The sequence below is a fragment of the Melospiza melodia genome, chromosome 12 (genome assembly GCF_035770615.1).
Source record: "Melospiza melodia melodia isolate bMelMel2 chromosome 12, bMelMel2.pri, whole genome shotgun sequence".
In the NCBI taxonomy this organism is placed as follows: domain Eukaryota; kingdom Metazoa; phylum Chordata; class Aves; order Passeriformes; family Passerellidae; genus Melospiza; species Melospiza melodia.
Window position 1 is genome coordinate 9,892,772 of NC_086205.1, and position 12,599 is coordinate 9,905,370.

The window sequence follows — 12,599 nt, forward strand, 5'->3', positions numbered from 1 at the left end:
AGAAGAACTAGTGAAGGGAAAGGGGCCGTACTCTTCGGGACCAGGAGAGGCCTGGTGCTCTTATACAAGTTTTATCATTTTCACTCAAAGGACATAGAGGGAAGAGGAAGGCTATGGCCAGCCTTGCCCTAAAACCTGGAGCCAAGCTGGGTCAAATTGTTGGGCAAGGCAGCCTGAGTACAAAAAGCACCTTAGCAGAGGATGGTTTCGATCCATCGACCTCTGGGTTATGGGCCCAGCACGCTCCCGCTGCGCCACTCTGCTCCTCCTCAGCCCTGCCTGACATTGCCCTCACTGCAGCCTCATGCTGCCCACCACTGCTGCCCCTCACTCCTGACCTTCCTCTCTCATCCGCCTCCCCCACCCCACTCAATACACACCCTCAACATTCACCGCACTTCAGCCTGCGCTACGCTCCTCCAGTGCCTGCCCTTGCCCTCCTCACACACTTTCCACACACAGCCCTGCACACTCACTGCCCCTTACACACACACCCTGACCCTGCACCTGCTCAACCCACCCTGCACACAGCCTGCAGCCTGGCCATCCATCAGCCCACCTGAAATCCACCAACATCCTCACACCTGCAGCCCTCACCATAAGTACGCCTGTGCTCCCACCATGCTGCACCACTGCTCCTGCCTGACACTTCAGATATTTCATGGCCAACGAGGGACATGGGTCGCCTTTGCTTGGAACTGCCAGCAGAAACAATTCTCCTCTTTTTGCTCCGCAAATTCTGCTGCTGCAGCTCAATGCTGCTCATGGTTGCTCTGAAGCAAAAGCTCTGAATTCTGGCCACTTTGTGCCAAGCAGTTTGTCAAGCTGAGAGTTCTTGCATTTAACACTTGGGGCCACTGGGAGGGGATGACATGCTCAGTTCCAGGTGCCCTCTGCATATCGCCTTCCCTTTTCCATTGTTGGGGCTGCAAGTGCAGGAGCCCTGGGGCAGCTGCAGCTGCTGTCCATGGCACCCACCTGTGGGTGCTGCCTGTGCCCCTGGTCAGATGCCCGCAGCCCAAAAGGGGCACGTGCCCGTAGTTGGCAGGATTCGAACCTGCGCGGGGAAACCCCAATGGATTTCTAGTCCATCGCCTTCACCACTCGGCCACAACTACCTGCTCCAGCCCTGCCCTGCTCATCACCTGCCCTGGGCCAACACACCCACACCCACGCACTCCTGCACAAGGCTCCTCTCAACAAACACTGCTGCACAGCCCTGAAAAATCACTCCCAAGCCAGCACCAAAAAACACTTTCCATATTAAACAAATATCAACAACAAACTGCCTGGGCAACATTCACACTCCTACTTACAGGACACTTAAGGCACAACAACATAAAACAACCAACGACAAAAACAAACAAAATCCAACCAACCAAAACAGAAATCAATTAACAACTATTGAAAAAAGGGTGTTGTGTCTGTTTCTGTGTTTATGCGTATGAGTATCAGTGTGTGTGTGTGTGTGTGTGTGTGTGACAAAAGACAGTGAGGGCAAGGATACAAAGGAACACAGCCTAAAAGATTGACAGAGGCCTAAAATTTGACGGAGGAAAAGCATTTCATACCATTGAACCTCACTTACAACTTCAAAGTTATACTAGGCAACTTATACACACCCTGAATACACACCCTGAACACAACTAAGCACCATTTAGGTAAGTCTATATATGGAACACAGCCTTCCTGACAGGCCTAACATACCTAGATCTCCAAGGTACTTAGACATCCAAGGAAGCAGTATTTCTCCCAGATTTGCTATAGCAAATATATGCAGATGTGCATGCACACAGATGTGAAGGGTCGGTACAATCAACGTACCTGTGAAAAACTCCCCTCAGGGGTCAGTGGAACACTCACTTTGGATGCCTTTGCATCTCCCCAAGGGGGAAGGGTCAGGCCTCAAGGAGTGAGGGTATCAGCCCAGGACTCGTCCTTGTTGGGCAATCCTCCAAGTACAGCAACCCTGAGAGTTCACTGGCTGTGAGAGCCATCCCACTCAGGGCCATTGCTGGTCACAGCCTGCTGCGGGCCAGGAGAGCTCAAATGGTCTCATTTTGGGCCACTCTTCATAGGGTTGTAAGAGAGTGGGCTTTAGTCGTATCAGGGTTTCACCTGGCCACAGTTTGTGTTGGGACTTTCTTTGAAAGTGTGACAATGGAGATTTTGTGGTGTTCGGGAAAGAAAAATATTTTCCAAGACTGGTCATTTTTGAGGGGAATTTTCCATAGGTGTATTTACACACCTAGATATAGAATGATTGTGTGTGTCTGCATGTGAGAGATAGAATAGATAATGGTATGAATGTTCTCACTGTGAATTTGAAATTAAGTCCTTCCTGTGACTGTGGGTTGTTTGCTCCCAAACCCTTTAACACCCTCTTCATATTGTAGACATATCCTTTGCGTACCATGCACTTCTAAATGCACAGTCTCACTATTAAACATTAATCATTGATTTCAAATCAATATTCTATTTATGCTACATTCATTTAGTCAGTAACACAGTGAACTTGGCCGTAAAACTCCCGATGTCCAGGAAAGAAAAGAAGAACTTTTCGCCTTTCCAGCCCACAATCCTGCACTCACACCATTGACACATCCCAACATCACTAATGGAAGAGAGAGGATTGATTTTGATAAGCTTTTGTGAAGAAGCTTTGACAGGAATGACATGTCACAGAAAATATCTGAAATAATTCTTACAAGGCACAAATTGGCACCGGGCCCTGCAGGGCTGTGGTCTTCAGGTTCCAGGCTCAAGCTCAGTGACTAAGGTTTGGTGCTCTGGGGTAATTTCTGGGAGTTCTTAGTGCAGCTGCTGGTAAGCTCAGGACAGCAGCCAGTGCTCACTCTGGCAGAGCAGGGGGTAGGTGAGGGAGGGGGAGAACAAAGGACCACGACTCTCCAGCAATGCTGCACAAAGGCTTTAATGAGAAGGAGCAAAAGCGGCAACACAGAACAGAGACCAAGGAAGACGTGTGGGGGGCCAGGGAGGGCAAGAGATGGGCCCGTCTGCCAAGGAGAACGGGGATGATGCGCCGGCCTCAGCAGATCTGACCGCAGCGGGAGAAAGGCAGGCACAGGCCTGAGCCCCCCAGGCCAAGGGAGCCCCCAGAAGAGATGGGAACCCCCGCGGTGCTGAGGGAGCTGCCCACAGCAGCTGACAGAGAGGATCCCACGGCTGTGCTCTGAGGGAAGGAGGTGAGGATGGGGCCCGGCAGGGTCACCACCACCGGCGAAGGCTCGATGTACACCGTGGAGTCAGCGCAGCGGACATTGCAGGGCTCAGTGCAGCTGCTGGCAAGGGGCGTTGGGCCACAGGGGCCGCAGGGCCGTGGGGGACAGGGTCTGCAGCAAGACATCTCTCGGTGCGGGAGGCAAAGCTGCAACACAGAGCAGGGAGCACCACCCAGCCTCAGCATCACTCTGTCTCTCTGTCCCTCAGCTCTCGCCAGGGACACATTTGGTCTCCAACACACACTCTGTGCCTACAGCTCCCACCACCCTCCTGCTGCCCTGCCAGTGGCACGGCACGCGAAGGCCGCCCCACTCCAGCAAGAGGAGGCAGCACAGTGGCTTTAAGGGCCCTGTGGAAAGACTGGTCACAGCCCATCTCCAGAGCACACATGGCCGTGTCAGACAATGTCCCGGCGTGCACTGGCACATTTTGTTACACCAGGGCAGGTGCAAATTCTGCTGGGCACATCCCCCTGAGGCTGAGCCCCATTGATCCCCTTCTGCTGGAACAAAGCCCCCTCTTCCCAGCTGGCCCCAGCCCCCAGCATGGAAAGGCTGACGGCCCTGCAACAGTTCTGTGCCAGGGCCCAGCTGAGGCAGCCCAAGGATCAAGCCGGGCAGCCTCCATGAGAGCAGCTCAGCCCACAGGGTGGGATGGAGCGGGCTCAGGCTTACCTGGTTCCTCGAGGAAAGGGAGGCCAGAGACCAGGATGCAGAGCCTGCAGCAGAGCAGCCTTTTATGCTGGGTCCCAGAGCCCTGTGGGGCCACAAACATTCCTTGCTTGTGAAACATCCAAACTCCTGGGAGTGGCCACTTGCCAGGCCTCGCTGCTGATCAGGTCCCTGCCTCTTTCATCTCAGGCATTTCTCACTAGTTTCACAGCACCCAACTTGGAAATGATTAATGTGTGTCCCAGCTTACCAAGGGCACGTGACTTGGAGGTCCCCAGCCTGTGTAAAAGATGCATTTAAATCTATTTGCACATTGTCTATAGCTTTCTGTCACTTGTTCTTCTTGATGTTTAATTGTGCTCCAGTTACAGTTAAATTCAGCCACGGAGTGACTCCTCAGCCCATCTCTCAGGAGCTTTCAGTGCAGACACTCAGGTTCATCCTGAGAGTCATTTCTTTCATGGGTTATCACAGATATACAGAAGACTGAGGGTCAGTTGAGGCACAAAGTCAACACTGCAAAACCCCATGGTGTCAAAGAGACCCAATTGTGCAGGAAGGTGGCAAAGTTCAGTGGCAAGGGAAGTCCATGTTCATCTGAAAGGATGTCCCCTGCAGGCCTGAGTGACAGCCATGGGGAACTTGCTTACAGTGACAGGCTGTGCCACAGCCTGGTTTTGTGATCAAAGTGATGCTGTGTCCTTCCCTGAGACAGACCCACAGCCACACTGACCTGCTTTACTCAGCGTGCTCATCCCAGGGACAGAGACCTGGCTGCTGCCTTTGGGGAAAGGGCTGAGGGCAGGGAGCCCATGGCTGTTGTTTTCTGGCTCTGGGATGGGGTTTCCCATTCCATGCATTTTACATTTCAAAGGGACACGGGATCAGTCTCCCAGAGCAGCAGAGCGGGTGTCATCGTGATATGGAAGAGCTGGGAAAATCCCTGAGCTCCAGGCAAACCTGAGTCACCCAGTGTGGACTTCAGTGGACTGGGTGCTGCAGACTCAGGTGCTCAAGGGATAACAGAGCTCACACCCTCAATGTTCTGCTGCCATGAAGGATATTTCCCCACCTTGTATTCCCAGTCATGGATCACCTGGTGCTTGTCTGCAATCTCTTGCATTTGCTGTCTCCCCTGGCAGGGTCTTTTGGGGCAGCTCAAGGACTGGAATGACTCAGAGTGCCCCACACCAACCCCAGCAGGTCTGTGTGGAGCTCTGTAGACTCTTTTGCTCCTGTCACCTGCTCTGGGCATGTCACACTGCCCCAGTTCCTCACCAGGCTCTGGGCCTTGTCCTGCTGACTTCTAAGCACAGACACAGCTTACAAAAGACATCAGTACCCCTGGTACAGCTCTCCCAGGCCTGTCCCTTGTCCTCCCACAGGGAACTCTGGCATTTCCTTCTGTGCCTCTTGTGATTGCTGCCTCTTGCCCTGTGACAGTGCAGCTCTCAGGAGAGTTTGGCTTCATTCTCTCCAGAACTGCCAGGAGGAGGTGGAGGCAGCAGCTCCATGCCCCCCTCCACCCCTGGCTCATCAGTGCAGACAGCCGCAGTGTCATCTCCTGCTGGTCCCCCCCATCGAGCACCTGGGAGGCTCATCTGTAGGATCCCCTTCCATCTCCTGGTGGCCTCCTGGGGGTGCAGGGCATCCCTGGAAGTGCTGCTCCTGGGACAGGCACCTGTCTGACAGTGGCAGTGTTCAGAGGACAATGGGACAAGGCCCACAGCTTCAGGTGGCAGCTGGGAAGTTTGTTCTTCTCAGAGAGGGAGCAAAGAACTTCCACAGGTCTCTCCCAGTCTCCATAATCCTGGGTTGCCCTGCATCCCCTGGGCCCTTGAGCAGCCACCTAATGGCAATGCCTTGTGCAAACCTGCAGCAGCACAGGATTACATGCATGTACAAGGTGGTCTCAGACTGGTCCTAAAAGGTCTGGAAATGCTCCTGACAAAGGCAAAATACTTCATGGAAAAGAGGCCATGTGCTGTGGTATCCCTGGAATGCCTGAGTCCAGGGCACTGGGTGCACTCATTTCCACATCAGCATGATTCAGGTTTGCCTGAAGCTCATGGATTTTCCCAACTCTTCCACAGCACAATGACACCAACAAGCTCTTGGGAGACTGATCCAATATCCCTTTGAAGTGTGATATTAGGTGAATGAGCAAATGATGCCTGCCCCAGGAAAAGGAGCCATGAGCTTTGTGCTCCCGGCCCTCAGCCTCTGCCCCAAAGCTGCCAGATCCTGACCTCAGGGCTGGACACACTGAGCAAAGTGGGTTAATTTGTGTTTGGGAAAATGGGTCAATTTGTCTTTCAGGGAGAGATGTAAGCATGCCTTTGATCACCTTCCTACGTGTTGAATTCCTTGTTTTCTGGACGATCACAACTTCCCAAGCTGAGGCCCGAGCTATGATTGTCAAATGCCAAGGCCAGGGCAATGCAAACCTGGACACAGCCTAGTAGGCCTTGAGTGGAATGAGAGCAGCCCTGTGGAGAGAGACCTGCAGGTTCTGGTGGCTGAAATACTGAACATGAACCTGCACTGCCAGCGAGCAGCCCAGTGCAAAAATCCAATCTTATTCTGGGCTGCATCCAGAGCAGTGTGGGCAGCAGGTTGAGGGAGGGGATTGTCCTGCTCTCCTCGGCTCTCCTGACACCGTACCTGGGGTACTGCCTACAGCCCTAGGACACACAGCCTAAGAAACACACGGGCCTGCTGCAGTGGGTCCAGAGGAGCCACAAAGAGCACCAGGCAGCTGGAGCCATCAGCCCGTGAGGACAGGCTGAGAGGGTTGGGGTTGCATAGAAAAGAGAGGAGAAGGCTTCTAGGAGACATTCAGTTAAGAAAGGAAAGGATACCTGGCTGGGGTGTGTAGGTATGGGTCAAGTGCTACCAGTAACACACTCAAAGCACATGTATTTTGATTATATATTGGTAGGGAATCTTTTTCTTAGGGAGGACCAATACAGTGGAATAGGTTGTCCAGAGATATTTTAAAAGCCATTTTAGGAGACTCAAGACAGATGATTTTAAGGTCCATTCCATCCCAAAGTTCTTCTCAGAGTCATCACAGGATTTTGGTTTGTACAAAGAGGAAGAAAAACACCTGAGATGAAAGAGGCAGGGAGCTGATCAGCATCGAGGCCTGGCAAGTGGCCACTCCCAGGAGTTTGGATGTTTCACAAGCAAGGAATGTTTGTGGCCCCACAGGGCTCTGGGATCCAGCATAAAAGGCTGCTCTGCTGCAGGCTCTGCATCCTGGTCTCTGGCCTCCCTTTCATCGAGGAACCAGGTAAGCCTGAGCCCGCTCCATCCCTCCCTGTGGGCTGAGCTGCTCTCATGGAGGCTGCCCGGCTTGATCCTTGGGCTGCCTCAGCTGGGCCCTGGCACAGAACTGTTGCAGGGCCGTCAGCCTTTCCATGCTGGGGGCTGGGGCCAGCTGGGAAGAGGGGGCTTTGTTCCAGCAGAAGGGGATCAATGGGGCTCAGCCTCAGGGGGATGTGCCCAGCAGAATTTGCACCTGCCCTGGTGTAACAAAATGTGCCAGTGCACGCCGGGACATTGTCTGACACGGCCATGTGTGCTCTGGAGATGGGCTGTGACCAGTCTTTCCACAGGGCCCTTAAAGCCACTGTGCTGCCTCCTCTTGCTGGAGTGGGGCGGCCTTAGCGTGCCGTGCCACTGGCAGGGCAGCAGGAGGGTGGTGGGAGCTGTAGGCACAGAGTGTGTGTTGGAGACCAAATGTGTCCCTGGCGAGAGCTGAGGGACAGAGAGACAGAGTGATGCTGAGGCTGGGTGGTGCTCCCTGCTCTGTGTTGCAGCTTTGCCTCCCGCACCGAGAGATGTCTTGCTGCAGACCCTGTCCCCCACGGCCCTGCGGCCCCTGTGGCCCAACGCCCCTTGCCAGCAGCTGCACTGAGCCCTGCAATGCCCGCTGCGCTGACTCCACCGTGTACATCGAGCCTTCGCCGGTGGTGGTGACCCTGCCGGGCCCCATCCTCAGCTCCTTCCCTCAGAGCACAGCCGTGGGATCCTCTCTGTCAGCTGCTGTGGGCAGCTCCCTCAGCACCGCGGGGGTTCCCATCTCTTCTGGGGGCTCCCTTGGCCTGGGGGGCTCAGGCCTGTGCCTGCCTTTCTCCCGCTGCGGTCAGATCTGCTGAGGCCGGCGCATCATCCCCGTTCTCCTTGGCAGACGGGCCCATCTCTTGCCCTCCCTGGCCCCCCACACGTCTTCCTTGGTCTCTGTTCTGTGTTGCCGCTTTTGCTCCTTCTCATTAAAGCCTTTGTGCAGCATTGCTGGAGAGTCGTGGTCCTTTGTTCTCCTCCTCCCTCACCTACCCCCTGCTCTGCCAGAGTGAGCACTGGCTGCTGTCCTGAGCTTACCAGCAGCTACACTAAGAACTCCCAGAAATTACCCCAGAGCACCAAACCTCAGTCACTGAGCTTGAGCCTGGAACCTGAACACCACAGCCCTGCAGGGCCCGCTGCCAATTTGTGCCTTGTAAGAATTATTTCAGATATTTTCTGTGACATGTCATTCCTGTCAAAGCTTCTTCACAAAAGCATATCAAAATCAATCCTCTCTCTTCCATTAGTGATGTTGGGATGTGTCAATGGTGTGAGTGCAGGATTGTGGGCTGGAAAGGCGAAAAGTTCTTCTTTTCTTTCCTGGACATCGGGAGTTTTACGGCCAAGTTCACTGTGTTACTGACTAAATGAATGTAGCATAAATAGAATATTGATTTGAAATCAATGATTAATGTTTAATAGTGAGACTGTGCATTTAGAAGTGCATGGTACGCAAAGGATATGTCTACAATATGAAGAGGGTGTTAAAGGGTTTGGGAGCAAACAACCCACAGTCACAGGAAGGACTTAATTTCGAATTCACAGTGAGAACATTCATACCATTATCTATTCTATCTCTCACATGCAGACACACACAATCATTCTATATCTAGGTGTGTAAATACACCTATGGAAAATTCCCCTCAAAAATGACCAGTCTTGGAAAATATTTTTCTTTCCCGAACACCACAAAATCTCCATTGTCACACTTTCAAAGAAAGTCCCAACACAAACTGTGGCCAGGTGAAACCCTGATACGACTAAAGCCCACTCTCTTACAACCCTATGAAGAGTGGCCCAAAATGAGACCATTTGATCTCTCCTGGCCCGCAGCAGGCTGTGACCAGCAATGGCCCTGAGTGGGATGGCTCTCACAGCCAGTGAACTCTCAGGGTTGCTGTACTTGGAGGATTGCCCAACAAGGACGAGTCCTGGGCTGATACCCTCACTCCTTGAGGCCTGACCCTTCCCCCTTGGGGAGATGCAAAGGCATCCAAAGTGAGTGTTCCACTGACCCCTGAGGGGAGTTTTTCACAGGTACGTTGATTGTACCGACCCTTCACATCTGTGTGCATGCACATCTGCATATATTTGCTATAGCAAATCTGGGAGAAATACTGCTTCCTTGGATGTCTAAGTACCTTGGAGATCTAGGTATGTTAGGCCTGTCAGGAAGGCTGTGTTCCATATATAGACTTACCTAAATGGTGCTTAGTTGTGTTCAGGGTGTGTATTCAGGGTGTGTATAAGTTGCCTAGTATAACTTTGAAGTTGTAAGTGAGGTTCAATGGTATGAAATGCTTTTCCTCCGTCAAATTTTAGGCCTCTGTCAATCTTTTAGGCTGTGTTCCTTTGTATCCTTGCCCTCACTGTCTTTTGTCACACACACACACACACACACACACACTGATACTCATACGCATAAACACAGAAACAGACACAACACCCTTTTTTCAATAGTTGTTAATTGATTTCTGTTTTGGTTGGTTGGATTTTGTTTGTTTTTGTCGTTGGTTGTTTTATGTTGTTGTGCCTTAAGTGTCCTGTAAGTAGGAGTGTGAATGTTGCCCAGGCAGTTTGTTGTTGATATTTGTTTAATATGGAAAGTGTTTTTTGGTGCTGGCTTGGGAGTGATTTTTCAGGGCTGTGCAGCAGTGTTTGTTGAGAGGAGCCTTGTGCAGGAGTGCGTGGGTGTGGGTGTGTTGGCCCAGGGCAGGTGATGAGCAGGGCAGGGCTGGAGCAGGTAGTTGTGGCCGAGTGGTGAAGGCGATGGACTAGAAATCCATTGGGGTTTCCCCGCGCAGGTTCGAATCCTGCCAACTACGGGCACGTGCCCCTTTTGGGCTGCGGGCATCTGACCAGGGGCACAGGCAGCACCCACAGGTGGGTGCCATGGACAGCAGCTGCAGCTGCCCCAGGGCTCCTGCACTTGCAGCCCCAGCAATGGAGAAGGACAGGGGAAATGCCGACATGAACTGAGCATGTCATCCCCTCCCAGTGGCCCCAAGTGTTAAATGCAAGAACTCTCAGCTTGACAAACTGCTTGGCACAAAGTGGCCAGAATTCAGAGCTTTTGCTTCAGAGCAACCATGAGCAGCATTGAGCTGCAGCAGCAGAATTTGCAGAGCAAAAAGAGGAGAATTGTTTCTGCTGGCAGTTCCAAGCAAAGGCGACCCATGTTCCTCGTTGGCCATGAAATATCTGAAGTGTCAGGCAGGAGCAGTGGTGCAGCATGGTGGGAGCACAGGCGTACTTATGGTGAGGGCTGCAGGTGTGAGGATGTTGGTGGATTTCAGGTGGGCTGATGGATGGCCAGGCTGCAGGCTGTGTGCAGGGTGGGTTGAGCAGGTGCAGGGTCAGGGTGTGTGTGTAAGGGGCAGTGAGTGTGCAGGGCTGTGTGTGGAAAGTGTGTGAGGAGGGCAAGGGCAGGCACTGGAGGAGCGTAGCGCAGGCTGAAGTGCGGTGAATGTTGAGGGTGTGTATTGAGTGGGGTGGGGGAGGCGGATGAGAGAGGAAGGTCAGGAGTGAGGGGCAGCAGTGGTGGGCAGCATGAGGCTGCAGTGAGGGCAATGTCAGGCAGGGCTGAGGAGGAGCAGAGTGGCGCAGCGGGAGCGTGCTGGGCCCATAACCCAGAGGTCGATGGATCGAAACCATCCTCTGCTAAGGTGCTTTTTGTACTCAGGCTGCCTTGCCCAACAATTTGACCCAGCTTGGCTCCAGGTTTTAGGGCAAGGCTGGCCATAGCCTTCCTCTTCCCTCTATGTCCTTTGAGTGAAAATGATAAAACTTGTATAAGAGCACCAGGCCTCTCCTGGTCCCGAAGAGTACGGCCCCTTTCCCTTCACTAGTTCTTCTCCCACAGAGCAGCTGAGCTACTGCTCCTGCTCCCCTCAGCCAGGATGCTGCCCAGGACCCTGGGCACCTCCAGCCCAGCAGGCACACGCTGGCTTTGAGCCAGGTCGGCCTTGGCAAAAGCCGACTGCAGCAGCTGCCCTGGATCCTGCGCAGACTCCCAGAGAGTGGCGAGCCTCTGCAGCCAGATGGGCAGAGAACTTTGTGCTTCTCAACCTGGGCATAAGGGTGGGGTGGCAATGGGGCTGAGGCCCTGAGTGGCCTTGTATTTGCTTTGTCTCCAGCCGTGCTTTGAGCAGGCATTTGGACTTGTGTCCTCCTTGGGATGCCTTGCAGTCAAGTTCCTTGTGAGAGGGAAGAGTTCCAGAGAGATTCTGTCCTCCTGGCTGTGCAGCATAGGCAGTGAGCAAACTTCTCCCTCACAGGAGCTGGAGGTCAGTCATTGCTCTGCCCTTGGTGTGTCAGCTGTCCTTTGTCCTTGCTGCTCCAGCCCCTTTGCTGGTATCAGCAGAGGGTCTTTGTTGAGCTTTTGTAGAGATGGGGCAAAGTTTCCCTCTCCCTAGTCCTTAAGGAGCTGGAGTGGTTTGGTCTGGAGAAGAGAAGGCAAGGGGGCTTGTGGTGTGTGAGTGTCACTTGGGCAGGTAAGTGTGCCTGAGTGAGAAAGGGCTTGTTGCCATTTGGGACAGAGAAGATGTTGGGTGCTTTGAAGCGTGGCACTTGTACGAGAGGCCATGTCAGGCTTGGAGGGAGCTGTGGTGGTGTTGGCCTGAAGGTTGTTGTGATGGGAGAGTGTGTGTAGGGCGTGCAGGAAGGCTGCAGTTGCTGTGAGATGTGCAGAGCAGTGGAGAGGCAGGCAGCCTTGTCTGGGGCCATAAGGCTGAGGCAGGCTGAGCAGAGGGACGCCAGGTGAGGTGGGCAGGAGGTCCTATGGTGTAATGGTGAGCACTCTGGACTCTGAATCCAGTGATCTGAGTTCAAATCTCAGTGGGACCTGAGCCTTTTGGTTGCCTCAGCATGCTTGCACTCAGCATGCCGACACTCTCCCCCCTCTCCTCTGCCGCTGCACTTCTGCACTCTTCTCTCATCCAGCACACAGCACCTGAGCTGCACAACACCCACTCCCAATTGGCCAGGCACAGGACTCTGCACTGTGACCACTGCCTCCTGCCTTGGATGCATCCAAAACTGGAGACTGGGATTCATGCTGCGGGCTGCTGTTTCCAGTTTGGACCATTCTCACAGGAACAGCAGGGCACTATGTCTGCCGTTACTTCTATGTCCACCCCTGTCAACGTCTCCTTTTTTCTCCTTTCCTCTGCGGCTCCTTTTCCTCGTTTCCCTGCCAATTGCTTTCTATTGCTTTGCAATCCATTCCAGGAGCTCCACCAGCATTGGGCAGTGCCTCATCATTGGGTTTCCATTTGTTTCCATGGGAGAGGGAAGGATGTCCCTGGCAGAGCAGGGGGTAGGTGAGGGTGGAGG

The 12,599-nt window shown here is 53.3% G+C and overlaps 5 non-coding genes across 5 annotated transcripts; 3 read left to right on the forward strand and 2 right to left on the reverse strand.

Annotated features, from left to right (window-relative positions):
* Positions 1-192: 192 nt before the first annotated feature.
* TRNAM-CAU (transfer RNA methionine (anticodon CAU)) lies at positions 193-264 on the reverse strand. The gene has a single exon. It is a non-coding gene; the product is annotated as a tRNA-Met (tRNA).
* A 772-nt stretch (positions 265-1,036) lies between these two features.
* TRNAS-AGA (transfer RNA serine (anticodon AGA)) lies at positions 1,037-1,118 on the reverse strand. Its single transcript has one exon. It is a non-coding gene; the product is annotated as a tRNA-Ser (tRNA).
* An 8,890-nt stretch (positions 1,119-10,008) lies between these two features.
* TRNAS-AGA (transfer RNA serine (anticodon AGA)) lies at positions 10,009-10,090 on the forward strand. Its single transcript has one exon. It is a non-coding gene; the product is annotated as a tRNA-Ser (tRNA).
* A 766-nt stretch (positions 10,091-10,856) lies between these two features.
* TRNAM-CAU (transfer RNA methionine (anticodon CAU)) lies at positions 10,857-10,928 on the forward strand. The gene has a single exon. It is a non-coding gene; the product is annotated as a tRNA-Met (tRNA).
* Positions 10,929-12,038: 1,110 nt separating this feature from the next.
* TRNAQ-CUG (transfer RNA glutamine (anticodon CUG)) lies at positions 12,039-12,110 on the forward strand. The gene has a single exon. It is a non-coding gene; the product is annotated as a tRNA-Gln (tRNA).
* The last annotated feature ends 489 nt before the right edge of the window (positions 12,111-12,599 follow it).